Source organism: Miscanthus floridulus, chromosome 16, assembly GCF_019320115.1.
Source record: "Miscanthus floridulus cultivar M001 chromosome 16, ASM1932011v1, whole genome shotgun sequence".
NCBI lineage: Eukaryota > Viridiplantae > Streptophyta > Magnoliopsida > Poales > Poaceae > Miscanthus > Miscanthus floridulus.
In genome coordinates this window covers 80648037-80660558 of record NC_089595.1, presented here as the reverse complement: position 1 = coordinate 80660558, position 12522 = coordinate 80648037, and the positions used below count along the sequence as shown (strand labels likewise).

The 12522-nt window shown below is 44.9% G+C and overlaps 1 long non-coding RNA gene across 1 annotated transcript; it reads left to right on the top strand.

The window, feature by feature from the left end:
- The first annotated feature begins 3026 nt into the window (after window positions 1-3026).
- LOC136514406 (uncharacterized) lies at window positions 3027-11094 on the top strand. The gene is made up of 4 exons (XR_010773638.1): window positions 3027-3073; window positions 3301-3382; window positions 3468-3523; window positions 9266-11094. It is a non-coding gene; the product is annotated as an uncharacterized lncRNA (long non-coding RNA).
- Window positions 11095-12522: the final 1428 nt, after the last annotated feature.

The following is a 12522-nucleotide window of genomic DNA, read 5'->3' as shown; positions in this document are numbered from 1 at the left end:
AGATGTTGCAAAGCTCACACATATGATGGTGAAGGAGCTTAAATGCACATGAGACATGACATTGAGTCATGTGATCAAGGTGGAGAAGATCAAGACAAGACTTGGCTTGATGGACCGGTTGCAAGCGTGAAGGGCAAGTCGAAGGCTTTGGAGTGATGGACCGCGTAGCGGTGAAGCTTGAGCAAGACTTGGCGCGCGATGGACGATGGCAACGGTGAAGAGCAAGTAAAGTCAAGATCGATGAACCAATATAATCATGTGATGATATGAAGTGGATCATATCATTGTTGATCGTGTTGGTGCATGTGTTGCATCGACATTGAAGGAGATGGAATGGAATGCGCAAGGCAAAGGTATAACCTAGGGCATTTCATTTCACCGGTCATAGGTGTGTAGAGAAGTTTATGACCGGGTTTAGGATAGATGGCCGTACTATCAAGAGGGGCAAGCTTGTTTGCATATCGGTCATTTAGTGCCACTCGAGTGATCTAACTTTGCATTATCGCTAGGATCGAGTGGCGTGGCAAGTTGAGTGGCTAACATCCTTTGGATAATGATTGTGAAAATGCTAACACACATACACATGGTGGTGTACACTTGGTGGTGTTGGCACATTTATAAAGGAGGTGGTGTTTGTAGGGGTGAGATGGGTTTGGGTCCCTTTCTCCCTCCCGTCGAGCTTGTGAGGCGGGATTCGGCGCTTTCGAGAAATGGAATGCCTATTTTCTATTGCGCCGGATGCAAATTCTTGTGGTTAGCACACTTAAGCAAGGGTGAAGAGAATGGAGAAGATGCTGGCGTCGGTCAACTGATCGGACGCTGGATCTGAATGCACCGGGCGCTGGCAGGCTGCGTCCGGTCGCACTGACGTGGAGTGTAGCAGTAGCTGGAGAGTGACCGGACGTTGGCTGCGTCCGATCGCGTTCGACCAGACGCGTCCGGTCATGCTCGGGAGCTTACTGGAAACGACCGGACGCTGAGGGTCCAGCGTCCGGTCAGTTGAAGCTGCTGCGTCCGGTCAAGTCAAGTGACCGTTGGAATCGGGACACGTGGTCGTCTGCGGGCGACCGGACGCTGAGGTCCAGCGTTCGGTCAACACGACCGGAGCGTCCGGTCATCCCGACCGTTGCCCAGTGAAAGAGTAACGGCTAGTTTAGCCCTTGGGGCTATAAATAGAAGTGGCCTTTGGCCATGGCTGGTGCTGAGCACCTCAAGGGACTTAGTGTCCATGCTTGTGAGTGCTTGGGAGCCCTTCATCACACATATACTTGATAGTGATCATTTGATTGTGTGAGTGAGCGATTCTAGTGCGATTGCATCGTGAAGTTGCATCGAGTGGCACTAGGTGATCGAGTTGCAAGCTGGTGGTGCTTGTTACTCTTAGAGGTTGCCACCTCCTAGACGGCTTGGTGGTGGTCTCCGTCGAAGCGCGCAAGAAGCTTGTGCGGCGCTCCGGAGAAGTGCTTGTGAGGGGCATTGTGCTTGCCCCGCGGGAGCCGCGAAGAGCAACTCTAGTAAAGCGTGTCATTGAGCTACCCTCACTCAAGGGGTAGGTTCTTGCGGCACCCGACGTGCGGGCTTAGCGGGTGATGCTAATTAGCCGTCGAACCACCAAGTGAGCGGTCGACACAACGGGGACTAGCGTGTTGGCAAACACGTGAACCTCGGGAGAAAAATCATCGTGTCAACCTTGTTCTTCCCGTTGGTTTGCATCCCCATTACACAAGCTTGCAATTACTTTTATACATATTAAGCTTGTGTAGTTGCTCTTGTAATTAGATAGCTTGTGTAGCTTGCTAATTACCTTCTTGCTTGTGTAGCATAGAAGTAGCTCCCTTGTGTGGCTAATTTGGTTTTAGTAACCTTGTTAGTCACATTGCTTAGTTTGTGTAACTAAGTATTTGCGCTCCCTAATTAGGCATTAGTTGCCTTGTTATTGAGCATTGCTAGTGAGCTTAGTTAGCTTTGTGCTTTTGCTTACTAGCATGTGTAGGAGCTCCCTTGTTGTTTAAAGTACTAGTGGCATAGGTTTGTGTGACCTTGCTCCTAGAATTGTTTAGGAGAGCTCTAACTAGCCCGGCACCTTAGTTGCATAATTAGTATCTTTGCAAGGTGCTAGTGAACATATATAGAGGGGTATAGTCTTGGCTAGACCGATTGTTTTAATTCCGCATTTATATCGGTTAGCCGACGTGATTAATTTTAGAAAAGACTATTCACCCCCCCTCTAGTCGCCATCTCGACCCTTCACCCGGCCTTTGAGCTCTACGAAGACGCCATCCTCCGTTTCGTGAGTTACCCAGACGACACGGATGTTGCCTTCCTGCCCGGGTTCAAAAACGTCGCCAACTCAACAGAGATCCGCGCAGAGATGATCGTCGTTCAGTTCCTCCCACAGGCTGTCCATCCTCTCCTCCTTGCCTTCATCGCAGAAGCAGGGAACAGAGCCTACAATTTAGCTGCAATAGTCTGTTACTGATTCAAACAAATGTGCAATGGTCTAGACTTCTGATTATGTTTGGTCTGAATTCAAAATGGTTCCTGATTAATTAGGCCAGTTTAATTATTAACCGAAACTCGTATCTGAATTGTGTCAGTGCAATGCCGATCTTATGATTATTCATTGGATTCAGTTTGAGTTGCTAGCCTGCAAAAGCATCTGGATTATCAGATATATACACACTTGAAAATGCCATGAGCAGGCAGGCATCGACATGTACAGGCCAATGCATTGATTTTTTTTCCCGAAGAATCAAACTTGTAGAATTTAACAATTATTAGTTGTCTGTAATTACGGACTGTGGCCGTGCTATGAAAAAGCGATGCGCTGCTTCCGCTGAAATGGAATTTGGCAACTGACGATTCATGGTTGGAGACTTTGTACTGTAGGTGACAAGAATCTGCGAGCTTTGAATGCATCATTGCGCGCCTTCGGCTGGTGGACTTCAGTTCCTTAATTCTGTTACTACACATACAGTTGGGAAGAACTTCTATTGCTAGCAGTTTCTGACAGCAATTCCAAGTCCCATTATCTCCCATGCTTGATTCAAATATTTGGCATAGCAGAGAAAGGGTACAACCTGAATATTTGCCTTACTATTAAACTGAATATTTGGATACCCGTAGATGCATATATGAACTTCTGAATACTAGGATCACAAGCTTGTTGGGAAGTAGACACATATGAACCACATGATCAGATAGGGATTACTCATGTTCTGACTTATTCATTGAATCCATGATCTTGCCAGCAAAAAATTCTGGTTACTACTAACTGTTTGCTAATTGTTTTGGACTCAGGTGTTAATACCGGGCTGAGTTGGCGGCGTTAATTTTTAAGTGGATTTCAGATTTTGGAACTGTTTGTAAATGGATTTAAAAGGTATAAGTGATCTTTTTAGTGCTTTTTTTGTATGTACATTGCAATTATTTTAATTACTTAATTAAATAAATGATTCTGATTTTAGGTGGTTAGTCTGAAGCAAATTTATGTGGTGTAGATGAGGCTCTGCCAAGTATTATGGTGATCCTTTCATCACTAAGTTATTTTTTCTTATTATTAAAACTTCATCAATTGTAGTTTTAGGTTTCTTTTTTTTCCTTAAGTAGTCCTGATCTAAAGCAGTGATTAAAAAACACATAAAATATTAATAGCTAGAACACCAATGTCATTTTTTCTAGACGTCACCGTAGCGTTAGCACGGACAATATACTAGTAGTTACTCAGTACTTCTCTTTTTTCAGTTAATAATCATTTTTAGTGTAACAAGTTAAAATAGATTGTATTTAAACTTTTTTTTCTTAAAAAAATATATTTTTAAAGCAATCTCTATCTCTATTACAACTAAAAAGCATTAAAAGCTGACTCTACCCAGTAGACGACGTACGTTCTCATGCTTCGCTTTGCCCTGCTCTGCTCTGGCACTCGCCGGTTCTTCTAGCTCTTATGCACTCGTTTTCCCTTTCCATCTCACGCTGCATCCTTCGGATCCTTCCCCTCTATGCACGCCAATCGTGCCTCACGAGTCTCGGTTTTATATCTCCATCCGCCTGACTCGCCTCACACCATTCTCCAGTTTTTGCTCAACGCTCGCCCTCGATAGCGTGTTAACGGCCACCGACTGCTTGATAGCGTGCACCCCTCCGGCGCTCAAGATCTGCCCTATTTTCTTCCCGGCAAATCCAAGCTGATCCAGAATATATGCCAATTGTGTAAACTTTTTATGGAAGGTTTGGTTCACAATTATCGATAGAAGCGACGAATGCTTGATGGTAGAAGCAAATAATTATCTGTAGAAGTAACAGACTTTGAATCATATACAAAATGAATTGCGGCCTATATACCTTGTTGACCTGGATCAAGAACATTTTTTATATGATATAGGCATTGACTTCTCGAAAAAAATTACATATTCATATTCATCCATTAATAGTGATTTTTTATACACGTACTGCACGTGCTTGTATACTAATGTCCATATAAAAGAGCGAGCCATTGACCCTCTTACCTATTAGCCCATTTCCATGTAACCTTATTTTGTCGCAAAAGTTAGTATGATACAAAAATCAGTTCTACAAAATTTGTATAAAAATGGCAAAGTCCATATATGTGTGTGTGGGGGATATACCCTCGGGTACCACAAGATGGTACATGGGCCGCACCATCCGAGGTGGCCCGGCCCGTAAGATCAAGGCGTGCACATCAAGATTACAAGTCGTACTAGATATTGTAATAGTACCAAATTGGATACTTTACTTGTAACCTTGTCTCTTCGGAGTATATAAGGAGAGACAAGGGTCCCCTAGAGGACAGGTCAATCCATCTACATCTCAATACAATACACCAAAGACACAGGACGTAGGGTATTACGTCGATCAGACGGCCCGAACCTGTCTAAATCGTTGTCTATGCGCCTTGTGTCACCATCTGGTTCCTGATTACACGCACCGTCTACCGATAATCTACCACCACGGGCACCCCCCCTCGGTGGACTGCCGACCATATTTCATCGACAGTGTGCACTATAGGACATATGCCATGTTCGCTTTGCTGAAAAGCCATGGCTGAAAGTATTGTTCGCTGATTTGTTGTGAGAGAAAAATAATGTTCATTCGCTGATTTATTGTGAGAGAAAAATACTGTTCGTTCGCTGAAATAGTACGGCTCCTAAGACAAGCGAACATGTTCCATATCAATTTTGCATCTCAACTTTTGCAATTATTGATGTGCCAAGTTTGGGTTTGTTTGCTTTTTGTCTTTACATTATAAGAATGTTTTGTTATAGGTTTTTTTCAGGATTGTACCATGGTGTCCATCGAATATTCCACTAGGAAAAAAAATTTGTTGTAAAACATCTTCTTGGCGGAATCTTGAAAAAAATCCCTTAAAAACATTGTTCGAACTTTTGTCGTCTAACTTAAAAATTACTACTTCTGTCCTTAAAAGGATATAACTATGGGTTACGTGCCAGCGTGTTTTCATATTTGACCAAGTTTTTAGTAAATAATATTCACACTTATGACTCCAAATCAATTTATTAGGAAAATACATTTCATAATTAATCTAATGGTATTATTTTTCATAATTTATTTTATTAATCTATAATTGGGTAAACTTGATATACTAAAACATTACACCGTTTCAGAATTGCATTTTTGGGTGACGGAGGGAGCAATAAGAATAGATTTTGTATTGATACGACGGTTTTTGTATGAGTTGTGCAAGATTTTGGTGGGCAGGGAAAACGCCACTGCCAAGTGGCAACCATTTGTCGTGCGGTATACCTACCCTGTATAGGCTGTAGTAGAGTAGCTGCGTTCCCATAAAAAGCAGAGTCGTGTGCCCTTGATGCATGCTTGTTTGGCTCGATTCCATGCGTGAGCTTACGGCGGCGTCCGTTGGAGTGATGAGCGATCGATCGGTGGAGGGCTGCTGTCGAGTTGTCGAGACTCTCGAGATCAAGAACGTCGATACTCGAGAGAGATATACCCAGATCATCTGCACGTAAGCTCAGCTCAATCGAGCAACTTGCCAACTTTGCTTGACGAAGCTAGCTACTCCAGAAGCCTAGAATGGATAAACAAGAGGAGAAACGTCGTGTAAGGCTTCGTTGCCTTTTGCACATCAGTTCTAGACACAACAGGATCAAGGTGAAGCGCTTGTTGACACAGAGAAGAACATCTGCCCGTGTAGTGTAGGCATGCATGCATGATGCATGGCTGGCTGTGTGACTGTGTCCAGCTCCCGTGGGCATTGCTCGTCCTGTGCTCCTGCGACGAAGTGATCCCCTGCGTAGTGTATGTTTTTCTCGATCGGCCATATAGCCCGTTTTTCATTAAGAGAAAGTAAAGGTAGTTAAACAGTTAAAACAACATGCATTCCGGTAATTCCAAGATTACCAATACCCCAAGCACCCAATACAAGAAAAAAGCAAGAAAATAACAAGAAAGGCGGAAGGGAGAGGACCCTTCACCATAGACCTAACCGACTGAACCTGTAGGAAAAAAATTCAACGCAAAGGCTGCCCACTCAGAAAACGAAGCCGCGGTGGCAAAGCATCCACCGGAAGAACCAAGATAACGGCGATAACAGCGATCAGGTAGCCGTTGTGATCAACCGCCGAAAGAACCCAGATAACGGCGACAACAGCGACCAGGTAGCTGCTGTGGTCAACCGAACGACTGCATCGACAACTCCAACATCAACCAGGTAGCCGCTGTGAACCGAGCGACTGCAGCTGCAACATCAACAGCGACCAGGTAGCCGCTGTGAACCGCACAACTGCGACTGTAACGTCAACATCGACCAGGTAGCCACTGTGACCAGCCGAACGACCGCAGCGGCAACATCAACTAAGGCAGGGCAGACTGATGCGAAGAGTAGAATGAGGCACATGCAGGCACAATATAGTAAGGAGCGACATCCGGTGAACGGCGTGGGAGAAGCAGGCGGAGTGCAATAACGAAGCCTTCAATAAAGGAATGACATCTACGGACGCCAACTTCATTGGGAGAGGCACCCAAGATGGACTTTTTCCCCAGACTTGCCCCAGCAACCCCCAGCGATGAGCAGAAAAATGGTGACACCTCCAAGAAGGTGAAGACACTAGCGCGCCACCGTCGTCGGCCCAAGGCAAGAAGCCTGGCGGGATTTTTATCCGAAGACTGTTCACCGGCCACAGTAGGCCAGATCCGATGGACGCCCGTCGCAGACACCAGACCCTCATAGCATAGCCTAGCCACCGCAGTCGTGGATGTCGGCATGACCAAGGTAGGCGCGGCCTGGCCGCTGCGGCATTGTTGCCTGCCCGCCGTTGCCAGCAGGTACGGTGAGGCAGCCATAGCCTTGGGCGACCACCATAGGTGAGCCGCTAGGCTACCAAGGCCACCGAACGCCGGGCCAGCCGTAGCGTCCTAACCGGCCACCACGGATCCATGGCAGGATAGGCCAGGTCCGGCCCCGGGGCCCCGGGATCTGCCTGCTGGCCATTGAAACCGCCGGATCCACCGGGAAAGGTAACGGTGGAGGAGGGGGAGGGAGCGTAGTCAGGGTGGCCCTGCCATGCCCTGGCCAGCCGCCACTGGCCCCCCAGCACAGGCCAAAGAGGACTGCCGGCTAGGCCGACCAAGAGCAGGCGCCATGCGTGTGTACCCAGTCCCTCCCCGGTCGCCCGGACGAACACCGCTGGCCGTCGACAAGGAGGGATGCACGGATGGCCTAGGCGCCACCAGATGACAGATCCAGCCCCTAGAGGTGCAGATCCGGCTGACCACCGCCGTTCACCGCCGTAGGTGACGGGGGTGGAGGGGGTGGTGGAGGAGCAAGAGAGAGGGAGTGGGCAGAAACCGTGGACGAGCGCCCTTTTTAGGGACCGCCGCTGGCCGCCGCCGCCGCACGCTAGAGGGCGGCGATGGCGGCCGGAGGGGAGGCTAGGAGGGGGGCGAGCTCGGTGGCCGGCGTGGTTGCCCCCGACTCACCCGTTGGGGGAGCTCGGGGGAAGGGAAGGGGAGATGTTAACCGTAGTGTATGTAGTGCACTGGTGCTGCTAATGTATTTGTTTGCACTGGTCGCATCGATCACGTCGACTGATCGATCTCACAATCACATGCAGCAAGCGTACAAGGCGCCCGTGTGAGTAGCCAGTAGCGTACCAGAAACAAAGCTTTTCTCGTGGGGCATGCCATGGATCGGAGATTGCCACTGAAACGCCGCACTAGGCGAGCACTACGTGTTGTTAGGTTGATCTCCACCGGCTCGGTCCAACGACCGAGTTGGACACTGACTCACGCCCTGAACGGGGGCGCCCAACCGAACCATGGTTGGTGGGCGCCCATCGCGCAGCGCTATATAAAGGAGGTGGGGGCTAAGGCTCACGGTACGAGGTTCACCGCCGCCACTAACCCCATCTACATACCCTAGTCCTACCGAGAGGGTGCGCTGATGGCGATGGGAAGCTCCACTGCCGCCTTCACCGTCGCCGAGCTGACATCACCAACTCCACCCCACCTTCACCGCCGCTGCAGCTGTCACCTCCGTGGCATAGAGAGAAAAGAGCTGGGTGAGAATGAGGCTAGGGTTAGGGGAGGCCGGCCGGGGGGGTGTTTTTGTTCTCCCGATCGGTGCGCACAGCCGTCGGATCATGATCGACGGCCGACAGAGCTCGGGCCGGCTTTAGGCCCATATGGGAAAGGGGTTTCTTGGCCTAGGCCCAAGTTGCGGCCTAGGCGCGAGAGAGGGCGGCATGTGTGGCTTGGCCACGGGCCGTTTTTGTGGCTGAGCCAAAAGAACAGTAGGGCTTTTGATCTCGTTTTATATTTTTTTAGAAGCAATTTTGATGTTTTTTTGTTAAGTTTTAAATGTTCAATCTTTGTACAAATTTGAACTAACGGAAAAATTTGTTCAGAGAGTAGAAAAGTGCTTTAAAATGCTTCTAAATAATATTATTTTAAGGTTATTTTTATGTTTCCGCTGCAAAGATGATGCTTATTATCTTCTAATTAAATTCGAACCAATGGGAGGATTTAATTTTTGAAGAGTAGCAATAATTTTTTGTAAATTATGATATTGTTATTTTCTGACCAAAGTTGATGATAGCAATATTATAATTTTTTATTCATAATGTTTTATGCATTAGTTCTATTTCTGCCCAACGGTGATGTAGAATTAATGTAGAAGCACATTGTATGTTTTAATTTTGACCAACGTTAAATTATGGCATGCAATTATTATGTCAAGTGTTTCTCATTTTCTCTGACGTTGTTTCAGGATACAACCCAATGACGTTTATCTCGTCCATTCCGCCTCTCAAAGGAAGCAACTATAACATATGACAAGAGAAGCTTGAGATAGCACTTGCGCTGTCCGACAATGATCTAACACTTATCTCTCCATGTCTCACTGAGCCAGTGGACCTGATGAGGGAAGCAAATGAGACTGATGCAGCTTTCGCTACTCGGCAACGTGACCATGTATCAGTGAGAATGACATACGATCTTGATCGTGTGAAGTGGGATAGTTCCAACCGCAAGTGTTTGATGGTGATTAAGGGCTCCATTGAGGATCTAATAAGGGGTTTGATCCTAGAATGTACCACTACCACTGAGTATCTCAAGAAGGTGGAGAGTCAGTTTACTGGCTCTTCAAAGGCTTATGCAAGCACTCTTATTAAGAAGTTAGTCAATGAGAAATACTCTGGTGGAGGGATTAGAGAGCACATATTGAAGATGAGCAACATGGCATCCAAGCTCAAGTCAATGGACTTGGAGCTCAAGAATGAGTTCCTAATTCATTTGGTTTTTGCATCTTTGCCCAAAGAGTATGAGACTTTTGTTGTTAATTACAACTTACAGCCAAATAAGTGGGACATTGAGAAGCTCATTGCCATGTGTGTGCAAGAAGAGAAGAGGCTTAAGAGCTAACATGGTGACTCCGTCAACCATGTCAAGGAAAATAAAAAGAAGAACTTTAACAACAAGAATGCTAAACCACAAGGAAAACCTTAATGGGACAATAGCTCCTCCTCTAAGTCACAAGGAAAGGCCCCTCAGAAAGATTACCATCAGAAATCCAACTATGTTTAAGTGGACAAGGACACCTGTAGATGGTGCCATAAGACTAGACACTACCAGAAAGATTGTCCAGAGTTCCTGAAGCACCTAATCAGAAAAGGTGAGGACATTATTACTTTTGTAGATGAGTCCTTGTATTTAAGTTATGCAAAATCTACTTGGTGGATTGATTCAGGCGCAACTATTCATGTTGCAAATTCATTATAGGGATTCCATACGAGGAGGACCCTGCAAAGAGTAGAAAGACACATTAAGGTAGCAAATGGAGTCAAAGCTAAAGTTGAAGCTATTGGAGACCTCCCATTAGAATTAAATGATGGCTTTGTACTTAAGCTTTCAGATGTCCTTTATGTACCCTCTTTGCGTAGAAACTTAATAAGTGTCTCACGTTTAGACGATGATGGATATGATTGCCATTTTGGTAATGGCTAATGTAAGATTACGTTTAATAATAAGTGTGTTAGTCTTGCCTTCCGACAAGATAAGCTTTATTTGTTATCACTTTGTGAGAATATGAATGTTGTGGGCACTAATAATGAGAATGCCTCCTCATCTATGAATGTAAGTAATAAGCGGAAGAGAATTCATGACGTATCTTTGAAATTATGGCACTGTCGTTTAGGCCATATTTCGAGGGGGAGAATAGAACAATTGATTAAGAAATCAATTCTTCTGCCATTAGAATTTTCAGATTTAGAACAATGTATTGATTGCATTAAAGGAAAGTATGTTAAGAAAATAAAGAAAGACGTCAAACGAAGCGTAGGAATTTTGAAAATAATACACACATATATCTGTGATCCTTTTCCTATGAAAAGTGTGGATGATTATGATTCATTTATAACATTCACAGATGATTACTCATGTTATGGCTATATTTATCCAATTAAGAAAAGATCAGAAGTATTGGATAAATTTAAGATATTTAAGGCTGAAGTAGAAAATCAGCACAATTTAAAGATTAAGGTAGTAAGATCTAACTATGGGGGGAGTACTACGGTCGACATACCCCATATGGCTAAGTTCCTGGACCTTTTGCAAAGATCTTATAGGAAAATGGCATAGTTGCCCAATACTTCACACCAAGCGAGCCTCAGCAGAATGGAGTAGCTGAAAGACACAACCGTACCTTAATGGATATGGTGAAAAGTATGATAAGTTACTACACTTTACCGATAAGTTTACGGATAGAGGCGTTAAAAACCGCCATTCATATTCTCAATTGAGTACCAAGCAAGTCGGTGCCCGAAACACCATATGAGTTGTGGATAGGAAGGGAACCCTCACTTAACCACTTACGTGTGTGGGGCTGTCCAACTGAGGCTAAAGTATTTAACCTAAATATTAGGAAGCTAAACTCCAAAATAGTTAGTTGCCATTTCATTGGCTATCCAGATAAGTTAAAAGATTATCATTTCTACTATCTGGACAGACATATGAAGTTTATAGAAACAAGACACGATGTGTTCTTAGAGGATAATATGATCAAGAGGAGCATGGAAGCGCGAGAAATTAACTTTGAGGAGAAGCGGGTATACATGTCCACTCCGATGGTTCAAGAGCCATTTTTCTCACTATCTGTTGCTGCTGCACCAACATACATGACTCTGCAGTGACAATACCTATTGTTAGTTCTCTCGTGGCAACAACAAATGAACATGAGGAACCTATCCTTCATGATCCTATAGAACCCGTTGTCGCATATGAGGAAGAGCATCAATAGCCCCATATGGAACAAGTGCCAACTAATGAGGCTCCCAGAAGGTCTCAAAGAGCAAGAAAACCAGCCATTCTTGATGACGATGAAATCTATGAATGTGAAGAATTTCAAATGGAGAGTGATCCCACCTCATTTGAAGAAGCCATGAGAAGCGCTCACTCGTCGAAGTGGCTTGAAGCCATGTAAGATGAAATGAGATCAATGAGCACCAACGGTGTTTGGGACTTAGAAAAAATCCTAAAGGAGTCAAGACAGTAGGTTGTAAATGGGTCTACAAAACTAAATATGAGTCCAAAGGGAATGTGGAAAGATTTAAAGCGCGACTTATGGAGAAAGACTTTACGTAAAGAGAAGGAATAGATTATAATGAGACATTTTCTACAGTCTCGTACAAGGATTTTTTTAGAATCATAATGGCATTAGTGGCACACTATAATTTAGAATTATATCAGATGGATGTAAAGACGGCTTTCCTTAACAGAGATTTGGATGAAAATGTTTATATGGAACCACCAAAAGGTTTTGTCGTAAAAGGAAAAGAACGTATGGGATGTTGCTTGAAGAAATCCATTTATGGATCGAAACAAGCCTCTAGACAGTGATATTTAAAGTTTGATGGAACAATAAGAAAGTTTTGGTTTAAAGATAATGTAGAGGACAATTGCATTTATACAAAGTTCAAGAATAGGAAATTCATTTTCCTAATCCTATATGTGGATGACATCTTACTCGCT